This window comes from Mus caroli, unplaced genomic scaffold (genome assembly GCF_978045245.1).
Source record: "Mus caroli unplaced genomic scaffold, Mus_caroli_1 scaffold_1, whole genome shotgun sequence".
Lineage (NCBI taxonomy): Eukaryota > Metazoa > Chordata > Mammalia > Rodentia > Muridae > Mus > Mus caroli.
In genome coordinates this window covers 58,370,377-58,389,570 of record NW_028227256.1, presented here as the reverse complement: position 1 = coordinate 58,389,570, position 19,194 = coordinate 58,370,377, and positions in this window count along the sequence as shown.

Genomic DNA, 19,194 nt, shown 5'->3' with positions numbered 1-19,194 from the left:
TGTCACTCAGAGCCACCTCATTGTCATCAAAACCACACCCTGATACAGCATCCTAGGGCTGAGAGCAGGGTTTCTCAATGACACATGAGGATTTCTGGCTTTAAGATTATCGGCAGCAGTAGAAGCCAACATCCTTGCATTAGTTTCTGCTGTTTCAATCACAACTTAGCAAAAAGTCACTGGGCAAAAACAACACAGGTTTCCTATTTTACAACTCTGGAGATCAGGTTCAAAATAGGTTCAGAGGAGTATGTTTCTTCTAGGGACTCTGAGAGTGAATCTGGTATTGCTTTTCTGTGTTGTAAAGACTTTCTGCATAACTCAGGTCATAACTCCTTTATTTCTGTTACTCCAGGCTCTGACCTCCAAGATTTTGACTTAAAATCCCATCTTATGAAGATGATAGAGGACTTTAAGGAGGACTTAAATAACTCCCTTAGAGAAATGCAGGAGAGCACAGGTAAAAAGGTAGAAACCCTTAAAGAGGAAACACATAAATCTCTTAAAGAAATTCAGGAAAACACAATTAAACATGTGAAGGAACTGAACAAAACTATTTGGGATCTAAAAATGGGAATAGAAACAATAAAGAAATCATAAAGGGAGACAACCCTGGAGATGGAAAACCTAGGAAAGAGATCAGGAGTTACAGATACAAGCATCACCAACACAATAAAAGAGATAGAAGAGAAAATCTCAGGTGCAGAAGATATCATAGAAAACATTGACACGACAGTCAAAGAAAATACAAAAATTGAAAAGCTCGTAACCCAAAACATCCAGGAACTTCAGGACACAATGAAAAGACCAAACCTAAGAATAATAGGAATAGAAAAGAAAGAAGATTCACAATGCAAAGGGCCAGGAAATATCTTCAACAAAATCATAGTAGAAATCTTCCCTAGTGTAAAGAAAGAGATGGTCACAAACATACAAGAAGCCTACAGAACTACAAATAGGTTGAACCAGAAAAGAAATTCCTCCCATCACATAATAATCAAAACACTAAATACACTGAACAAAGAGAGAATATTAAAAGTGGTAAGGGAGAAAGGCCAAGTAGCATATGAAGACCTATCAGAACTATACCAGACTTCTCACCAGAGACTATGAAAGCTAGAAGATCCTGGACAGATGTTATACAGACACCAAGGGAACATAAATGCCAGCCTAGACTACTATACCCAGCAAAACTCTCAAGTATCATAGATGGAGAAACCAAGATATTTTACAACAAAAAAAATTTTTAAATGATATCTTTCCACTAATCCAGCCCTACAGAGGATAATAGAAGGAAAACTCCAACACCAGGAGGGAAACTACACCCAAGAAAAACCAAGAAATTAATCATCTTTCAACATGAAAAGAACCACACATAATTCCACCTTTAACAACAAAAATAACAGGAACCAACAATCATTGGTTTATAATATCTCTCAACATCAATGGACTCAATTCCCCAATAAAAAGACACAGGCCAACAGAATGAATACATAAACAGGACCCAGCATTTTGCTGCATATAGTAAACACATCAGTGGCAAAGACAAACACTACCTCAGACTAAAAGGCTGCAAAAAATTTTTCCAAGCAAATGGTCCCAAGAATCAAGCTGGAGTAGCCATTCTAATATTCAATAAAATAGACTTTCAACCAAAAGTTACCAAAAGAGATGGGGAAGGACACTTCATACTCATCAAGGGAAAAATCCACCAAGATGAACTCTCAATTCTGAACATCTATTCCCCAAATGCCAGGGCACCCATATTTGTAAAAGAAATGATACTAAACCTCAAAACACACATTGACCCTCACACAATAATAGTGGGAGACTCCAACACCCCATTCTCATCAATGGACAGATCCTGGAAACAGAAACAGAGACTCAGTAAAACTAACAGAAGTTATGAACTAAATGGATTTAACACATACCTATAGAACATTTCACCCTAAAAAGAAAGAATATACCTTCTTTTCAGCACCTTATGATATCTTCTCCAAAATTGACCAAATAATCTGAAATAAAATAAGCCTCAAAAGAAGCAAGAATATTGAAATAATCCCATGCATTTTATCAGATCACCACAAACCAAGGCTGGTCTTCAATAACAACAAAAACAACAGAAATCCCACATATCCATGGAAACTGAATAACTCTTTACTCAGTGATAGATTGGTTAAAGAAGGAATAAAGAATTTAAAGACTTTCTAGAATTTAAGGAAAATAAAGGCATAGCATACCTAAACTTATGGGACACAATGAAAGAAGGGCTAAGATGAAAGAGATCCTTACCAGTGAGTACCTTAATTAAGAAATTGGAGAGATTCTATACTAGTAACCTAACCACATCTGAAAGCTCTAGAACAAAAATAAGTAAACACACCCAAAATGAAATAATCAAACTCAGAGCTGGAATTATCCAATTAGAAACAAAGATAACTATACAAGGAATCAGCAAAACCAAAAACTGGTTCTTTGAGAAAATCAACAAAACAGATAAACCCTTAGCCAAATTAACTAAAGGGCACAGAAACAGTGCACAAATTAACAAAATCAGAAATGGAAAAAGAAACATAACAACAGAAACTGAGGAAATTCAAAAACTCATCAGATCCTACTACAAAAGGGCTATACTTAACAAAACTGGAACATCTAGATTAAATCGATGATTGTCTAGACAGACACCAAATACCAAAGTTAAATCAGGATCAAATAAACCATCCGAACAGTCCCATAACCCCTAAAGAAATAGAAGCAGTTATTAAGTATCTCAACCAATAAAATCACAGGGCCAGATGGTTTTAGTGCACAATTCTATCAGACCTTCAAAAAAGACCTAATACCAATACTGTGGAACTATTCCACAAAATAGAAACATAAGGAATACTACGTAAGTGATTCTATGAAGCCACAGTTACATTGATACCTAAGCCACACAAAGACCCAACAAAGGAAGAGTACTTCAGACCATTTTCCCTTATGAATATTGATGCAAAAATACTCGATAAAAGTCTTGCAAATCAAATCCAAGGACACATCAAAGCCATCATTCACCACAATTAAGCAGGCTTTATTCCAGGGATGCAGGGATGTTTCAATATAAGTAAATTCATCAACATAATCCACCATATAAACAAACTCAAGGAAAAAAAAATCACATGATAATCTCATTAGACACTGGAAAAAAAAAACTTTGACAAAATACAACACCTCTTCATGTTAAAAGTATTGGAAAGAAATGGAATTCAAGGCACGTACCTAATGAAATAAAAAGCAATATACAGCAAACCAACAGCCAACATCAAATTAAATGGAGAGAAACTTGAAGCAATCCTACTAAAACCAGGGACATGACAACACTGCCCACTCTCTCCTTATTTATTCAATATAGTACTTGAAGTTCTAGCTAGAACAATTAGACAACAAAAGGAGGTCAAAGGGATACAAATCAGAAAGGAAGAAGTCAAAGTATCACTATTTCAGATGATATAATAGTATATATAAGCAACTCCAAAAATTCAACTAGAGATCTCCCACACCTGATAAGCAATTTCAGCAAAGTGGTTGGATATAAAAATAACTCAAAGAAATCAGAGCCATCCTCTATACAAAGGATTAAAGGACTGAAGGGAAACACCCTTCTCAGTAGTCACAAATAATATAAAATATCATGGCATAACTCTAACCAAGCAAGTGAATGATGAGTATGATAAGAATTTCAAGTCTCTGAGGGAAGAAATTGAAGACCTCAGAAGGTGGAAAGATCTCCCATGCTCATGGATTGGTAAAATTAACATAGTAAAAATGTCTATCTTACCAATAGCAATCTATAGATTCAATGCAATCTTCATCAAAATTCCAACTCAATTTTTCAGAGATAGAAAGAGCAATTTTCAACTTCCCATGGAATAACAAAAAACCCAGGATAGCGAAAACTATTCTCAATAAGAAAAGAGCTTCTGGGGGAATCACCATTCCTGACCTGTAGCTGTACTGCAGAGTAATAGTGTTAAAAACTGCATGATATTAATACAGAGATGGGTAGATTGGTCAGTAGAATAGAATTGAAGACCCATAAATAAACCTACACAACTATAGTCACTTAATCTTTGGCAAAGAAGTCAAAACCATCCAGTGGAAAAAAAGACAGCATTTTCATCAAATCGTGCTGGTATAGTTGGTGGTCTGCATGTAGAAAAATCCAAATTGATACATTCTTATCTCCTTGTACAAAGCTCAAGTCCACGTGAATCAAGGACCTCCACATAAAACCAGATATGCTGAATCTAATAGAAGGAAAAGTAGGAAAGAGCTTTGAACACATCAGCACAGGGGAAACTTTCCTGAACAGAACTCCAATGGCTCAGGCTCTAAAATCAACAATTGACAAATGAGACCTCATGAAGCTGAAAAGCTTCTGTAGGGCAAAGGCAACCTACACATTGGGAAAAGATCTTTACCAACCCTACATCTGATAGAGGGCTAATATCCAAAATGTATAAAGAACCCAGGAAGTTAGACTTGAGAAAACCAAATAACCCAATTTTTAAAAATGGGGTACAGAGCTAAACAAAGAATTCTCAACTGAGGAATCTTGAATGGCCAAGAGCATCTAAAATAATTCAACACCCTTAGTAATCAGGGAAATGCAAATCAAAAGACCCTGAGATTCCACCGTATAGCCACCAGAGTGGCTAAGATCTCAGGTGACAGCAGGTGCTGGAGAAGATGTGGAGAAAGAGGAACACTCCTCCATTGCTGGTGGGATTGTAAGCTGATACAACCACTTCGGAAAACAATCTGTCAGTTCCTCAGAAAATTGGAAATAGTTCTACCTGAAAACCCAGCTATACCACTACTGGGCATATACCCTAGAGATATTCCAACAAATAACAAGGACACATATTCTACTAATGTTCATAGCAGCCTTATTTATAATAACCAGAAGGTGGAAACAACCCAGATATCCCTCAATGGGAGGATGGATACAGAAAATATGGTACATTTGTACAATGGAATTCTACTGAGCTATTAAAAATGACGACTTCACAAATTTTGTAGGCAAATGGATGAAACCAGAAAATATTATCCTGAGTGAGGTAACCCAGATCTAAAAGGACATACATGGTATGTACTCACTGATAAGTGGATATTAGCCCAAAAGCTCACAATACCCATGATATAACTCACAGATCATATGAAACCTAACAAGAAGGAAGGCCAATGAGTGGATGCTTCAAATCCACTTAAAATGGATATCAAAATAATCACAGGAGATAGAGAGAGGGAGGAGCCAGGGAGGGAGAGGGAAAGGGAAGGAAAGACGGGAGGCAGGGCCAGGTATAGGAAGATAAAGGAAATAAGTCCAAAGGGCCAGGAAAATGAATAGAAATAAGTAGCAATGGAGAACTTGAGAAATCACTAGAAAGACCCAGATGCCAGAAATGTGAGAGGCTTTCAGGATCCAATGGGGATGACATTACCTGAAATACCCAACATCAGGGAGATAGAACCTGAAGAGACCACCTCCAATAGATAGACATGTCCCCTAGTGGAGGGATGGGGCCACCCACTCATCTAAAATATTTTTTTTCATTTTCCAATTTTTATTAGGTATTTTCTTTATTTACATTTCAAATGCTATCCCAAAAGTCCCCTATACCCTCCCCCTCCTGCTCCCCTGCTCACCCACTCCCACTTCTTGGCCCTGGTGTTCCCCTGTACTGGGACATATAAAGTTTGAGCAATTAGACAACAAAAGGAGGTCAAGGGGATACAAATTGGAAAGGAAGAAGAAAAAATGATCTTAATAAAAAGAATAATGTGTGGTTAAAAAAAAAAACAAGCTAGGAAGGTGTTGGTGTTGTCCTCACCTATCTAGAATGGAACACAAAAATATAGTACTCAGAAGAAACAAATAAAATGACCTAGCCTGTTCATCACATCTGATTATAAATTTCCTCTCATCTAAAATATTTTAAGCCAGAATAGTTCATGTCTAAAGGAAATTCAGGGACAGAAATTCAGCAGAGGCTGAAGGAAAAGCCATCCAGAGACTGCCCCACTGTGTGATACTTTCCATCCACAAACACCAAACTCCGACACTACTGCTGATGCCAAGATGAGCTTGCAGACAGGAGCCTGGTGTAGCTATCCTCTGAGAGCCTCTTCCAGCACCTGACTAAGAAATATGCAGATACTCACAGCCACCCATTGGACTAAGCCTGGGGACCCCAGTGAAAGACTTAGGGGAAAAACTGAACAAGCAGAAGGGGATTACAACCCCATAAGAAGAATAGTATCAACTAATCAGATCTTCAGAGGACCCAGGGAATAAACCATCACCCAAAGTGTATACACAGGCTGGTCCATGGCTCCCACTATATTTATAGCAGAAGACTGCCTCATCTGGCATCAGTGGGAGAGGAGATGCTTGGTCCTGTAGAGGCTTGATGCCCCTGCAAAGGGGGTTACTAGAGAGGTGAGGCAGAAGTGGGTGGGTGGGTGGAGGAGTACCATCTTATAGGCAAAGGGAAAGAGGATGAGGTAGGGGGCTTGTGGGGGAGGAAACCAGGAAGGAGAATGGCATTTGAAATATAAACAAGTAAAATGATAAATACAAATAATAATAACACCCGCCAGCTACCCACGACCCCCGCCGCAGGATTTTGGGACTGCAGGTGAGTGGAACACAGCTTCTGCTCCAGTCCAATCACAAGGGACCTGAGACTGCTCTGGTTGGGGAGAGAGAAATCCGGCCTACATAGGGCCACAAGCCTCTTCCGGTCAGAAAAGCACCGGGGCAGCTGGGGCGCAGGGTCCACTGACACTCGCCAGCTACCCACAACACCCGCCACAGGATCTTAAGACTTCTGGTGAGTGGAGCACAGCTTCTGCTCCAATCCAATTGCGCGAGGGACCTGAGACTGCATTAGTTAGGGAAGCAGAAAAACGGCCTGAGTAGGACCACAGGCCTCTTCCGGCTGGACCAGCACCGGGGTAGCTGGAGCGCAGGGTTGCCTGACACCCGCCAGCTACCCACGACCCCCGCCGCAGGATTTAGAGACTGCTGGTGAGTGGAACACAGCTTCTGCTCCAATCTTTAAACAGAGACAACGATAACAACTAACCCCAGAAATTACCAGATGGCGAAAGGTAAACGTAATAATCTTACTAACAGAAACCAAGACCACTCACCATCATCAGAACCCAGCACCCCCACTTCGCCCAGTCCAGGGCACCCCAACACACCGGAAAACCTAGACCCGGATCTAAAGCATATCTCATGATGATGGTAGAGGACATCAAGAAGGACTTTAATAACACACTTAAAGAAATACATGAGAACACTGCTAAACAGGCAGAAGACACTAAAGAGGAAGCACAAAAATCCCTTAAAGAATTGCAGGAGAACACAGCTAAAGAGTTACAAATCCTTAAAGAAAAACAGGATAACATAATCAAACAGGTAGAAGTCCTTACAGAAAAACAGGAAAACACATCCAAACAGATGATGGAAATGAACAAAACCATACTAGACCTAAAAAGGGAAGTAGACACAATAAAGAAAACCCAAAATGAGGCAACACTGGAGATAGAAACCCTAGGAAAGAAATCTGGAACCATAGATACGAGCATCAGCAACAGAATACAAGAGATGGAAGAGAGAATCTCAGGTGCAGAAGATTCCATAGAGAACGTCGGCACAACAATCAAGGAAAATGTAAAATGCAAAAAGATCCTAACTCAAAACATCCAAGAAATACAGGACACAATGAGAAGACCAAACCTACGGATAATAGGAGTGGATGAGAATGAAGATTTTCAACTCAAAGGACCAGCAAACATCTTCAACAAAATTATAGAAGAAAACTTCCCAAATCTAAAGAAAGAGATGCCCATGAACATACAAGAAGCCTACAGAACTCCAAATAGACTGGACCAGAAAAGAAATACCTCCCGACACATAATAATCAGAGCAACAAATGCTCTAAATAAAGATAGAATACTAAAAGCAGTAAGAGAAAAAGGCCAAGTAACATATAAAGGCAAGCCTATCAGAATTACACCAGATTTTTCACCAGAGACTATGAAAGCCAGAAGATCCTGGACGGACGTTATACAGACACTAAAAGAACACAAATTCCAGCCCAGGCTACTATACCCAGCCAAACTCTCAATTAACATAGATGGAGAAACCAAAGTATTCCACGACAAAACCAAATTCACACATTATCTCTCCACGAATCCAGCCCTTCAAAGGATAATAACAGAAAAAAACCAATAAAAGGACAGGAACCACGCCCTAGAAACAACAAGAAGGTAATCCCTCAACAAACCTAAAAGAAGACAGCCACAAGAACAAAATGCCAACTTTAACAACAAAAATAACAGGAAACAACAATTACTTTTCCTTAATATCTCTTAATATCAATGGACTCAACTCCCCGATAAAAAGACATAGACTAACAAACTGGCTACACAAACAAGACCCAACATTTTGCTGCTTACAGGAAACTCATCTCAGAGAAAAGGATAGACACTACCTCAGAATGAAAGGCTGGAAAACAATTTTCCAAGCAAATGGCATGAAGAAACAAGCTGGAGTAGCCATTCTAATATCTGATAAGATTGACTTCCAACCCAAAGTCATTAAAAAAGACAGGGAGGGACACTTCATACTCATCAAAGGTAAAATCCTCCAAGAGGAACTATCAATCCTGAATATCTATGCTCCAAATACAAAGGCAGCCACATTCATTAAAGAAACTTTAGTAAATCTCAAAGCACACATTGCACCTCATACAATAATAGTGGGAGACTTCAACACACCACTTTCACCAATGGACAGATCATGGAAACAGAAACTAAACAGGGACACAGAGAAACTAAGAGAAATTATGAATCAAATGGATCTGGCAGATATCTACAGAACATTCTATCCTAAAACAAAAGGATATACCTTCTTCTCAGCACCTCATGGTACCTTCTCCAAAATTGACCACATAATTGGTCACAAAACAGGCCTCAACAGATACAAAAATATTGAAATTGTCCCATGCATCCTATCAGATCACCATGGACTAAGGATGATCTTCAATAACAAAATAAATAATAGAAAGCCAACCTTCACGTGGAAACTGAACAACACTCTTCTCAATGATACCTTGGTCAAGGAAGGAATAAAGAAAGAAATTAAGGACTTTTTAGAGTTCAATGAAAATGAAGCCACAACATACCCAAACTTATGGGACGCAATGAAAGCATTTCTAAGAGGAAAACTCATAGCTCTGAGTGCCTCCAAAAGGAAACTAGAGAGAGCACACATTAGCAGCTTGACAACACACCTAAAAGCACTAGAACAAAAGGAAGCAAATTCACCCAAGAGGAGTAGACGGCAGGAAATAATCAAACTCAGGGGCGAAATCAACCAAGTGGAAACAAGAAAAACTATTCAAAGAATCAACCAATCAAGGAGCTGGTTCTTTGAGAAAATCAACAAGATAGATAAACCCTTAGCCAGACTCACTAGAGGGCACAGGGAAAGCATCCTAATTAACAAAATCAGAAATGAAAAAGGAGACATAACAACAGATTCTGAAGACATCCAAAACACCATCAGATCCTTCTACCAAAGGCTATACTCAACAAAACTGGAGAACCTGGATGAAATGGAGAAGTTCCTAGACAGATACCAGGTACCAAAGTTGAATCAAGATCAGGTTAATGATCTAAACAGCCCTATATCCCCCAAAGAAATAGAAGCAGTCATTAATAGTCTCCCAACTAAAAAAAGCCCAGGACCAGATGGGTTTAGTGCAGAGTTATCAGACCTTCAAAGAAGATCTAATCCCAGTTCTTCACAAACTATTCCACAAAATAGAAACAGAAGGTACTCTACCCAACTCATTCTATGAAGCCACAATTACTCTGATACCTAAACCACAAAAAGACCCAACAAAGATAGAAAACTTCAGACCAATATCCCTTATGAATATTGATGCAAAAATCCTCAATAAAGTTCTTGCTAACCGAATCCAAGAACACATCAAAACAATCATCCATCCTGACCAAGTAGGTTTCATCCCAGGGATGCAGGGATGGTTCAATATATGGAAATCCATCAACGTAATCCAGTATATAAACAAACTCAAAGACAAAAACCACATGGTCATCTCGTTAGATGCGGAAAAAGCATTTGACAAGATCCAACACCCATTCATGATAAAAGTCTTGGAAAGATCAGGAATTCAAGGCCCATACCTAAACATGATAAAAGCAATCTACAGCAAACCAGTAGCCAACATCAAAGTAAATGGTGAGAAGCTTGAAGCAATCCCTCTAAAATCAGGGACTAGACAAGGCTGTCCACTTTCTCCATACCTATTCAACATTGTACTTGAAGTCCTAGCCAGAGCAATTCGACAACAAAAGGAGATCAAAGGGATACAAATTGGAAAAGATGAAGTCAAAATATCACTTTTTGCAGATGATATGATAGTATATATAAGTGACCCTAAAAATTCCACCAGAGAACTCCTAAGCCTGATAAACAGCTTCGGTGAAGTAGCTGGATATAAAATTAACTCAAACAAATCAATGGCCTTTCTCTACACAAAGAATAAACAGGCTGAGAAAGAAATTAGGGAAACAACACCCTTCTCAATAGTCACAAATAATATAAAATATCTTGGCGTGACTCTAACTAAGGAAGTGAAAGATCTGTATAATAAAAACTTCAAGTCTCTGAAGAAAGAAATTATAGAAGATCTCAGAAGATGGAAAGATCTCCCATGCTCATGGATTGGCAGGATCAACATTGTAAAAATGGCTATCTTGCCAAAAGCAATCTACAGATTCAATGCAATCCCCATCAAAATTCCAAATGAATTCTTCAAGGAATTAGAAAGTGCAATCTGCAAATTCATCTGGAATAACAAAAAACCTAGGATAGCAAAAACTCTTCTCAAGGATAAAAGAACCTCTGGTGGAATCACCATGCCGGACCTAAAGCTCTACTACAGAGCAATTGTGATAAAAACTGCATGGTACTGGTATAGTGACAGACAAATAGACCAATGGAATAGAATTGAAGACCCAGAAATGAATCTACACACCTATGGTCACTTGATCTTCGACAAGGGAGCTAAAAACATCCAGTGGAAGAAAGACAGCATTTTCAACAAATGGTGCTGGCACAACTGGTTGTTAACATGTAGAAGAATGCGAATCGATCCATTCCTATCTCCTTGTACTAAGGTCAAGTCTAAGTGGATCAAGGAACTTCACATAAAACCAGAGACACTGAAACTTATAGAGGAGAAAGTGGGGAAAAGCCTTGAAGATATGGGCACAGGAGAAAAATTCCTGAATAGAACAGTAATGGCTTGTGCTGTAAGATCGAGAATTGACAAGTGGGACCTCATGAAACTACAAAGCTTCTGCAAGGCTAAAGACACCATCAATAAGACAAAAAATAACCACCAACAGATTGGGAAAGGATCTTCACCTATCCTAAATCAGATAAGGGACTAATATCCAATATATATAAAGAACTCAAGAAGGTGGACTCCAGAAAGTCAAATAACCCCATTAAAAAATGGGGCTCAGAACTGAACAAAGAATTCTCACCTGAGGAATACCGAATGGCAGAATGAAGACCAAAGTGTGGACACTATGCCCCTTCTTAGAATTGGGAACAAAACACCCAGGGAAGGAGTTACAGAGACAAAGTTCGTAGCTGTGATGAAAGGATGGACCATTTAGAGACTGCTGTATCCAGGGATCCGTCCCATAATCAGCTTCTAAATGCTGACACCATTGCATACACTAGCAAGATTTTGCTGGAAGGACCCAAATATAGCTGTCTCTTGTGAGACGATGCCGGGGCCTAGCAAACACAGGAGTGGATGTTCACAGTCAGCTATTGGATGTATCACAGGGCTCCCAATGGAGAAGCTAGAGAAAGTACCCAAGGAGCTAAAGGGATCTGCAACCCTATTGTTGGAACAACATGATGTACTAACCAGAACCCCGGAGCTCTTGTCTCTAGCTGCATATGTATCGAAAGATGGCCTAGTGGGCCATCAATGGAAAGAGAGGCCCATTGGACTTGCAAACTTTATATGCCCCAATATAGGGGAATGCCAGGGCCAAAAGAATGGGAATGGGTGGGTAGGGAAGTGGGGGGCTCTATGGGGGACTTTTGGGATAGCATTGGAAATGTAATTGAGAAAAGTATGTAATAAAAATATTAAAAATCAAAAAAAAAACAAATAATAATAAAAGGAGGTGTGCTTTTTCTTACAAGGTTCCAAGTTCAGTTCCAAGTATTACATCTGAAATAGGAATTTCTGGTATGGTTGGAGACTCAGTTGTGTCATTTGATGTTTTTATGGAAGCTGTTTTATGAGAGTATGTTTTGCCGGAGCAGATGTGATTATTTTGGAAGTTGCCTGGTGAAAGGGCATAAGATATTTTGCTGGAGTAGATGCTTGAGATACCTGTGATGTCTGGAAAGAGTGTAAGTATAACTCAATATACAGTGGACAAATCTCTTGCATTGGTTCACCTTGCAACTCCTTGTTGGTTTCCATTGGACTTTGCTGACACTGGTTTTTGCTGAGGATGCTCTTGCATTGGTTCTCCTTGCTTTCTTCACTGATATTTGCTTGTTGTGACCTCATAGAGAGAGACACACCAAAAAACTTCTGGTGGTATTCTGGCTGCATTTTGCTGATTCCTTGGACTTGTGCCAATTGGCAGAGCCCTGAGGTTTCTTCTGGAATGAGCTGCTCTGCTGATTCATGTTTGGTGTTTTGCTTGTGGACCAGACTGCTGACAATGAACATTGGAATTGCCCCCAAAGAACTGTTTCTTAACAAGTCCACAAGCCCTGTTTCCTATTAACTTTTCTTTTCCCCTACCTTGGGTGAGTGGTGAATTAGAAGGGAGGTTGAAGCATTAAGGAACTATAAATAAAGTAGGGTTTAAAAAATCTAAGTCTACACATATCACTTAGTTCACAATCACCTGTGACTGCAGCTTTAGGTGATCTGATAGTGTCTTCTGTCTGTGGGCACCTACACTTACACTTGTAAATGCCTCCTCCCAAAATTCACACACATACACACCTACACACACACACACACACACACACACACACACATACACAGAGAGAGAGAGACAGACAGAGACAGAGACAGAGACAGAGAGATAGAGAGATTTTAAAATAAAAGAAATCCTGGGCTGGGACAATGTTATTGATTTCCAAGAAAGCACCAGTGAGTACTATTGTTTATTTTCAAAGTGGTTTATTTGTGTAAAGTACATTCCTAGCAATTTTTCATGAACCTTCCCTGCAACTCTGTAGCTTAAAACAATTTTGCCCTGTATTCAGTCTTTTTCTTCCAATTAAATTACAAGTATTCATGTAGTGCTTTTCACTAGAATTTACATATCTGTTCTGTTTGTTCAACTGTGAACTTAAGTACAAGTAGAGACAAGCCCCCTACACACACACACACACACACACAGAGTCCACATAGTGCATTGAATATTAAAAAGTATTCAATAAATCCATATTTAATTAAAAAGGATTCCTAAGACAGAGAATTGCTTTAAGATCATTACAAAGACTCCAATAATATTAAAAGAATGCTTTATTTGGTGTTGATTTGTGTGTGTGTGTGTGTGTGTGTGTGTGTGTGTGTGTGTGTGTACTACAACATGAGTTGTGGAGAACAATAGGACATAGGACAATCTGTGTTGTTTTTCTCCTTCTACCACATGGGCTTAAGGGGTGGCATTCAGGTCTCCAGCCTTTTGGTGTCAAGTGTACCTCACTGGCCCTCATCTACATTCTACTGGTTCCTAGTGAACTGCAGGCATTGGGGCAGTTGTGTAAGCCCTCTTCTATTGGCTCTGAGCTGGCTCTCTGTTGTAACCAATTGGATAAAGTTGATGTAATGGTTCTAGGTCAGTCCTTGTTAGGACTAAATGTTTCTAGTCCCACATCTTGGAACTCTTACTAAGGGAATATGACTTTTGGAACTCTACCACCTGAGGAGATATCCAGGAACAATATACAGAGATTCAAATAGAGGAGGACTGAGCCCCCCAAACAGCCCAGTATTTTAGTAAAACCTGCAGGTATCTGCATATCTGATACCACCTACAAAGAAACAGTTGTTTTTTCTGAGTTCCTAAGTTTGGTGGTGTTTATTATGCAGCAGTTGATAACTGGAAGATAGTTATAGAATATATCTACAGCTCAGGCAGACTGTGCTCTCATTTCTTCTTTATGAAGTACTGTCAGTGGCACTATGGGTTCTGGGTCAGGGAGTAGATATTCTGCCACCTACTAGAGTATTGAATTGCTCTTGCAGCTTAGATCAGTTTCTTAAAAGGTTTGTCATGGCTTGAATCAAAATTTTATTTAGTGTTCATATTTTAATGCTTGGTTCAATACTACTGATGCTGGATTTTGAGGTTGTAAACCCTTTAGGAGTTCCACAACCTGGCTTGTAAAAGCAGTTACTAGGGATGATTATTTGAGGTTAAACTCACTTTTGGTTCCATTTTCTGTTTTCTGGTCCACTACCATATGAGCAGTCACCACTGTCCCTCTCTCTGCCACAGACAGATCCATGCCACCATACTTACCCACTACAATGGACTGAGACCCTCTGAAACTGTGAGTCAAAATCAATCTGTCTTCCCTTAAGTTGCTTTTGCCAGATACTTTGTCAGAGTAATAAGATAAAATCTCTACTTCTCCAACTGAGTAGTGATGCTAAATCTTTCAGAGTTGAGAGACATGGCTAAGCAGAGGAGAATCTGTGAAACCACTGCTTGTTTGAGTTCTCTAGAATGGGACTCTGGGTATCTTCTCTTGTCTTTTGAGGACTTGGTAGCTGCCCGCCTCTCCTTTACTGTGCACTGAACTACCCCTTTAGTCTTGGTGGTGCCCTATTGTAATCTATCCTATGGCACAGCTTGGTTACACAGTAATGGTGCAGTACCTGCTTTACAGTCTATCAGCTCTCTTGGCTTCTGTTTTTGATTCAGAGTGATGTTTTCTTGGCTTCAGATTTCCACTCTTAGGAAAGATTGAAAGGGTCCATTCCTGAAGTCCAATGACCCCCATACCTAAAACATGGTCCAGACCCATGGAACTCTGGTGCTCCTTCAGAAGATCTTGTAGTATAACACATGCTAATGAAATCAGAGAGAATCTGAGTGTCCATCTTGCTTGAAGAGATTTGGGTGGGGAATAGTGTCCTGAGAGGAGATAGAAGGCACCTATCTTAGTGCATATACTTCCCTGCTCACTACAACACACAACCTCCTTGTAAAAACATGTAGAGGAGAGAAAGAAATTGGCCTGTGGACATTTGGTCCAATATCAGCTTCTTGTGCATGTATATTTGTTTTTGGAAGGAGACTGATGGGTTGGGACCTGAGTTTTATCCAAAAGACAAGGGTGGGACATCAGTGCCGATCAGGTGAAGGAAGAATGCAGCTGAGGTCCTACCCTCCCATTTCTTTTATCTAGACTTTGCTAAAGTAAACTCTATTCTGCAAGAGCATTGAGTTAATGGAAGGGATGGGATCGGGGCACACATAGGTAATTATCTAAAGTAACAGCAGAAGTGACTGTGGGAATAGTAGAGGGTAATTTGGAGGTTGCTTGGGGAAAGGGGGGTCAGGAGGTAGCTGAAATCACTGTATTAGAGAGAGAAGTCAACCTCTTACTCTGGAAACTTGCACTTTTGTAAGACAGCACCTACAACTGTCAATGTACTTCATGTATGGGCAGCTTGAAAATATGACCAGGTGGTTTGTTTTTTTATTTAACAATTATTTATTCACATTTGCTATCTGCCAAGTTCTGTTTTAAGCACTTTATAAACTCTTGGATCTGTGTAACAATTTTGTGAGATAGATTCAGAATGTGTGTGGGGTGTGTGTGTGTGTGTGTGTGTGTGTGTTTCCATTTTCCAAATAAAGAAGCTGAGGTCCAGAAAGTTTAAAAGTACAAAATAGAGTCACCAGTATGGCAAATAAAGATAAAGAATTCCTATTGAGGTTGAATTTCTGAACCATCTAGCAGTAGATGGTTCTCTAGTGAATGTGTTTCACATATCACTTGTTTATATTTTTTTAAAAAAACAAACCAGGTATTGTTATGTCATATCTGTATTATACTTGAATTAAAATTATTTGTTTACCTGAAATTCAAATGCAACCAGATATCCAATATTTTATCTGGCCCTCTCAGCCCCAGGAACATACTTCTAGCAAGTGATGGCTAGAAATTTGAACCCAGAAGTATAACATTTGATCCACTGGACCCTGGAAGCCACAGGACTGGATTGCTAAAGGTTTCCCTCAGGACTGGAACATCTGCAAGGTTAGACTATTCCAGGCCCTAGGAGGGTCTAGGATGGGTGAGGGAACACTTCCAGAAGCCAGCTACACACAAATCAGGAAAGTCTAGGCACTATTTGCCATACTTCAAATCCTAGGCTGGTGCCATGGTCATAGTCATGTGTCTCCCATGGACCAAGAAGGTTTCAAGTGAAGAACTTAGGTCTGCCATGACTTCATCTTGCTTTTGCTTAAACCGTACAATTCACAAGTAACTTAAAAGGGAGAAAGAAGAGTGGATTTGATCCTCAGTATATAAAATCCCACTCCAATTGTGTTGACAATAATCTATTTTGTAAGCAGTTACTATAAGCCTGCTACTTACATGTCATGCTTTCTCAGAAGAGCCTTCTAACATCCTTACTCCCATCTAGATGAAGAGATAAAGCCAGAAATCATTTGTACATATAAACACAGAATATCTCCATGTAAAATTCAGTGTCTCACCATTCCCTTTGTACCAACTTTTCCAATTCAATCCCCACGTTAAAACTTGAGCTTAATCTATCAAATGCATCCCCTAAAGCCTGGTATGCAAGTCAAAAACCAAGCATAGGAGACATTTTTATCCTTGGACTCTACAGAAGAAAATCTCCCTGAAACATGGCATGCTATTGATGAAGAGATTCTCTATTATATTATAGAGTTATGGTCTCTTAGAAGTAAATAGTTCCCCCTTTAAAATGCTGGCACAGACATGTTCTAGAGAATAAACCGAGTTGGCTTCTCAACAACACACATTAGGTGTTTCTCTAGAGCTCTAGCCTACTGTGGCCATAGCTTTAGACACACCCCACAGCTAGATTTCTGTGGCACCGTCATGGCTGAGTCACCATGTTCTGACAACAGAGCTTCACTGGACCTCATGAAGGGCCTCCAAGGCAAGCAGAAATGCAGTATGCTCAAATGATTCTAAGAGACTTACAAGTGAGTCAGCAATTAATAGCAACTTTCCCTCCCTAAGTCACATCCTTCATATAAGCAATGCTAATTATGCTGTTTAGTTCTGTTTTTCTAAGGCAAGTGACAAGAAAAATGTATAACCAAGGAGCTATTTGACAGAAGTGAAGAAATATGGGACAACTAAAACAGAGAACGAAAAATAATGAGAAAAATGATTAAAAAGAAGTAAATTCTGTGCCTTCTCCTACTGGTAATGAGCCTGAACTAAAGGGAGAAGTCACATGTACTTACGGGACCTGAAAGAGACAGAGGGAAGTGTAGTTGCCTCCCCGTCCCTGGCTGGCTCTTGTTTCAAACTGGGCTAGGTGTGTGATGTGAAGCACTGTGTAGATGCCATCTTGGGGCCACCACAGGAGCAGTTCCAGTCCCCATAGACAATTTGGCCTTTTTGTTTTCTGCCCTTGGATTGTACTCTATGGGACTTGCTTGGAACTTCATCCATTCATGCTCAGTTCCTCTTTCTAAATCCATATATTCATCCACTGTCCTGGCCCCAGGCCCATTGAACAAAAATGATATTTATCTGTAATATTTATTAATATGTTCTCATCTATATTGGTTTTCCGGGCTGTGTAATAAACACCACTATGTGGAGCATCTTCAAGGCAGCACAGATAAGTGTCACTCTTCTGAACTCAGAAATCCACAGTGAAGGTCAACTGAACCTTTTTTTTTCTCCCCAAACTAAGAAACTTTTTTTTTAAATGGCTCCAGCTTCTGGTAGCCCTGGCTTCTTCGAATTCTGCCTACAGAACTCCAGTTTCTGCCCCCATCTTTTGTGGCTTCCTGCTCCTTTCCTGGCTTTTACAATGATACTTGTCACTGGCTTTAAGACTCCCCTACATCATGAAGGACAATCTCATCCTGAGACCTTTAGCTTAATTACAGCCAAAGAGACTGCGTTTTAAAACAAAATCACTCTCACAAGTTCTGGTAGACATGTGTTTGGAAGGGTCTACCCTTAAACCCATGTCCCCCTTTTCTTAAACATGGAAAGTTCTCACTCTCCCAAAGCAAGAATTCTCAAGGGAGGAGTGATTTTTAACCCACCAAGGCATTGAGAACACCTCCTATTTCCATCTCCCAGTGTTTTTCAAAGCTAAAGTCACAAAGCTGCTCGGGACCATGGTCTCTTGTAAACATCTCCCTCCTATGTCCGCTGGCCTTGGAGCTTTCCGTGCATTGCTCTGGCTTACTGCTCTGGTCCTTCCTTCCTTGCTTTGCTAGGTAGGTGAATATAACTGTGTAGTCAGTGCACATCCTGGATCGACAAAGTCCTGGATGAAGCCTGTTGGTTCTGGGGGTGTTTTCTGGCTGGCACGTTTCCAGCTTTCCAAAGTCCCACTTCATATTTTCTCCCTTACAAGGACACTTTCTTTCTTAGAGAGACGATCTGAGGGATAACAGGGAGGACAATCTCTAGTGGTGAGAAGGGGAAAGCTTGTCTGAACTTGCACTCTGGAGGCTAAGGCATGGGTGGGACAGACCTGAAATGGGGAGTATTTAGAATTATGGTACCATGTGGTTTCAGATGAAATTTCTGGGAAGGCTGGGAAAAGAATGATCATCTGTTAAACTTAAGGCCGCATCATCCTTATCTCAGACAGTCTAAGAGAAGGGCCTGGGGCCGTGGCTTGGAGTTACTAGCACTTGCTGCTCTTGTAGCGGACTGGGGTTCGATTCCCAGAACTTACATGCTAGCTCACAACCAACTGCAGCTCCCCTTACGATGCCGTCTTCTCTCCTAGGTGGACACCAGGCATGCATGTGACACACATACATACAGGCAGGCAAAACCAC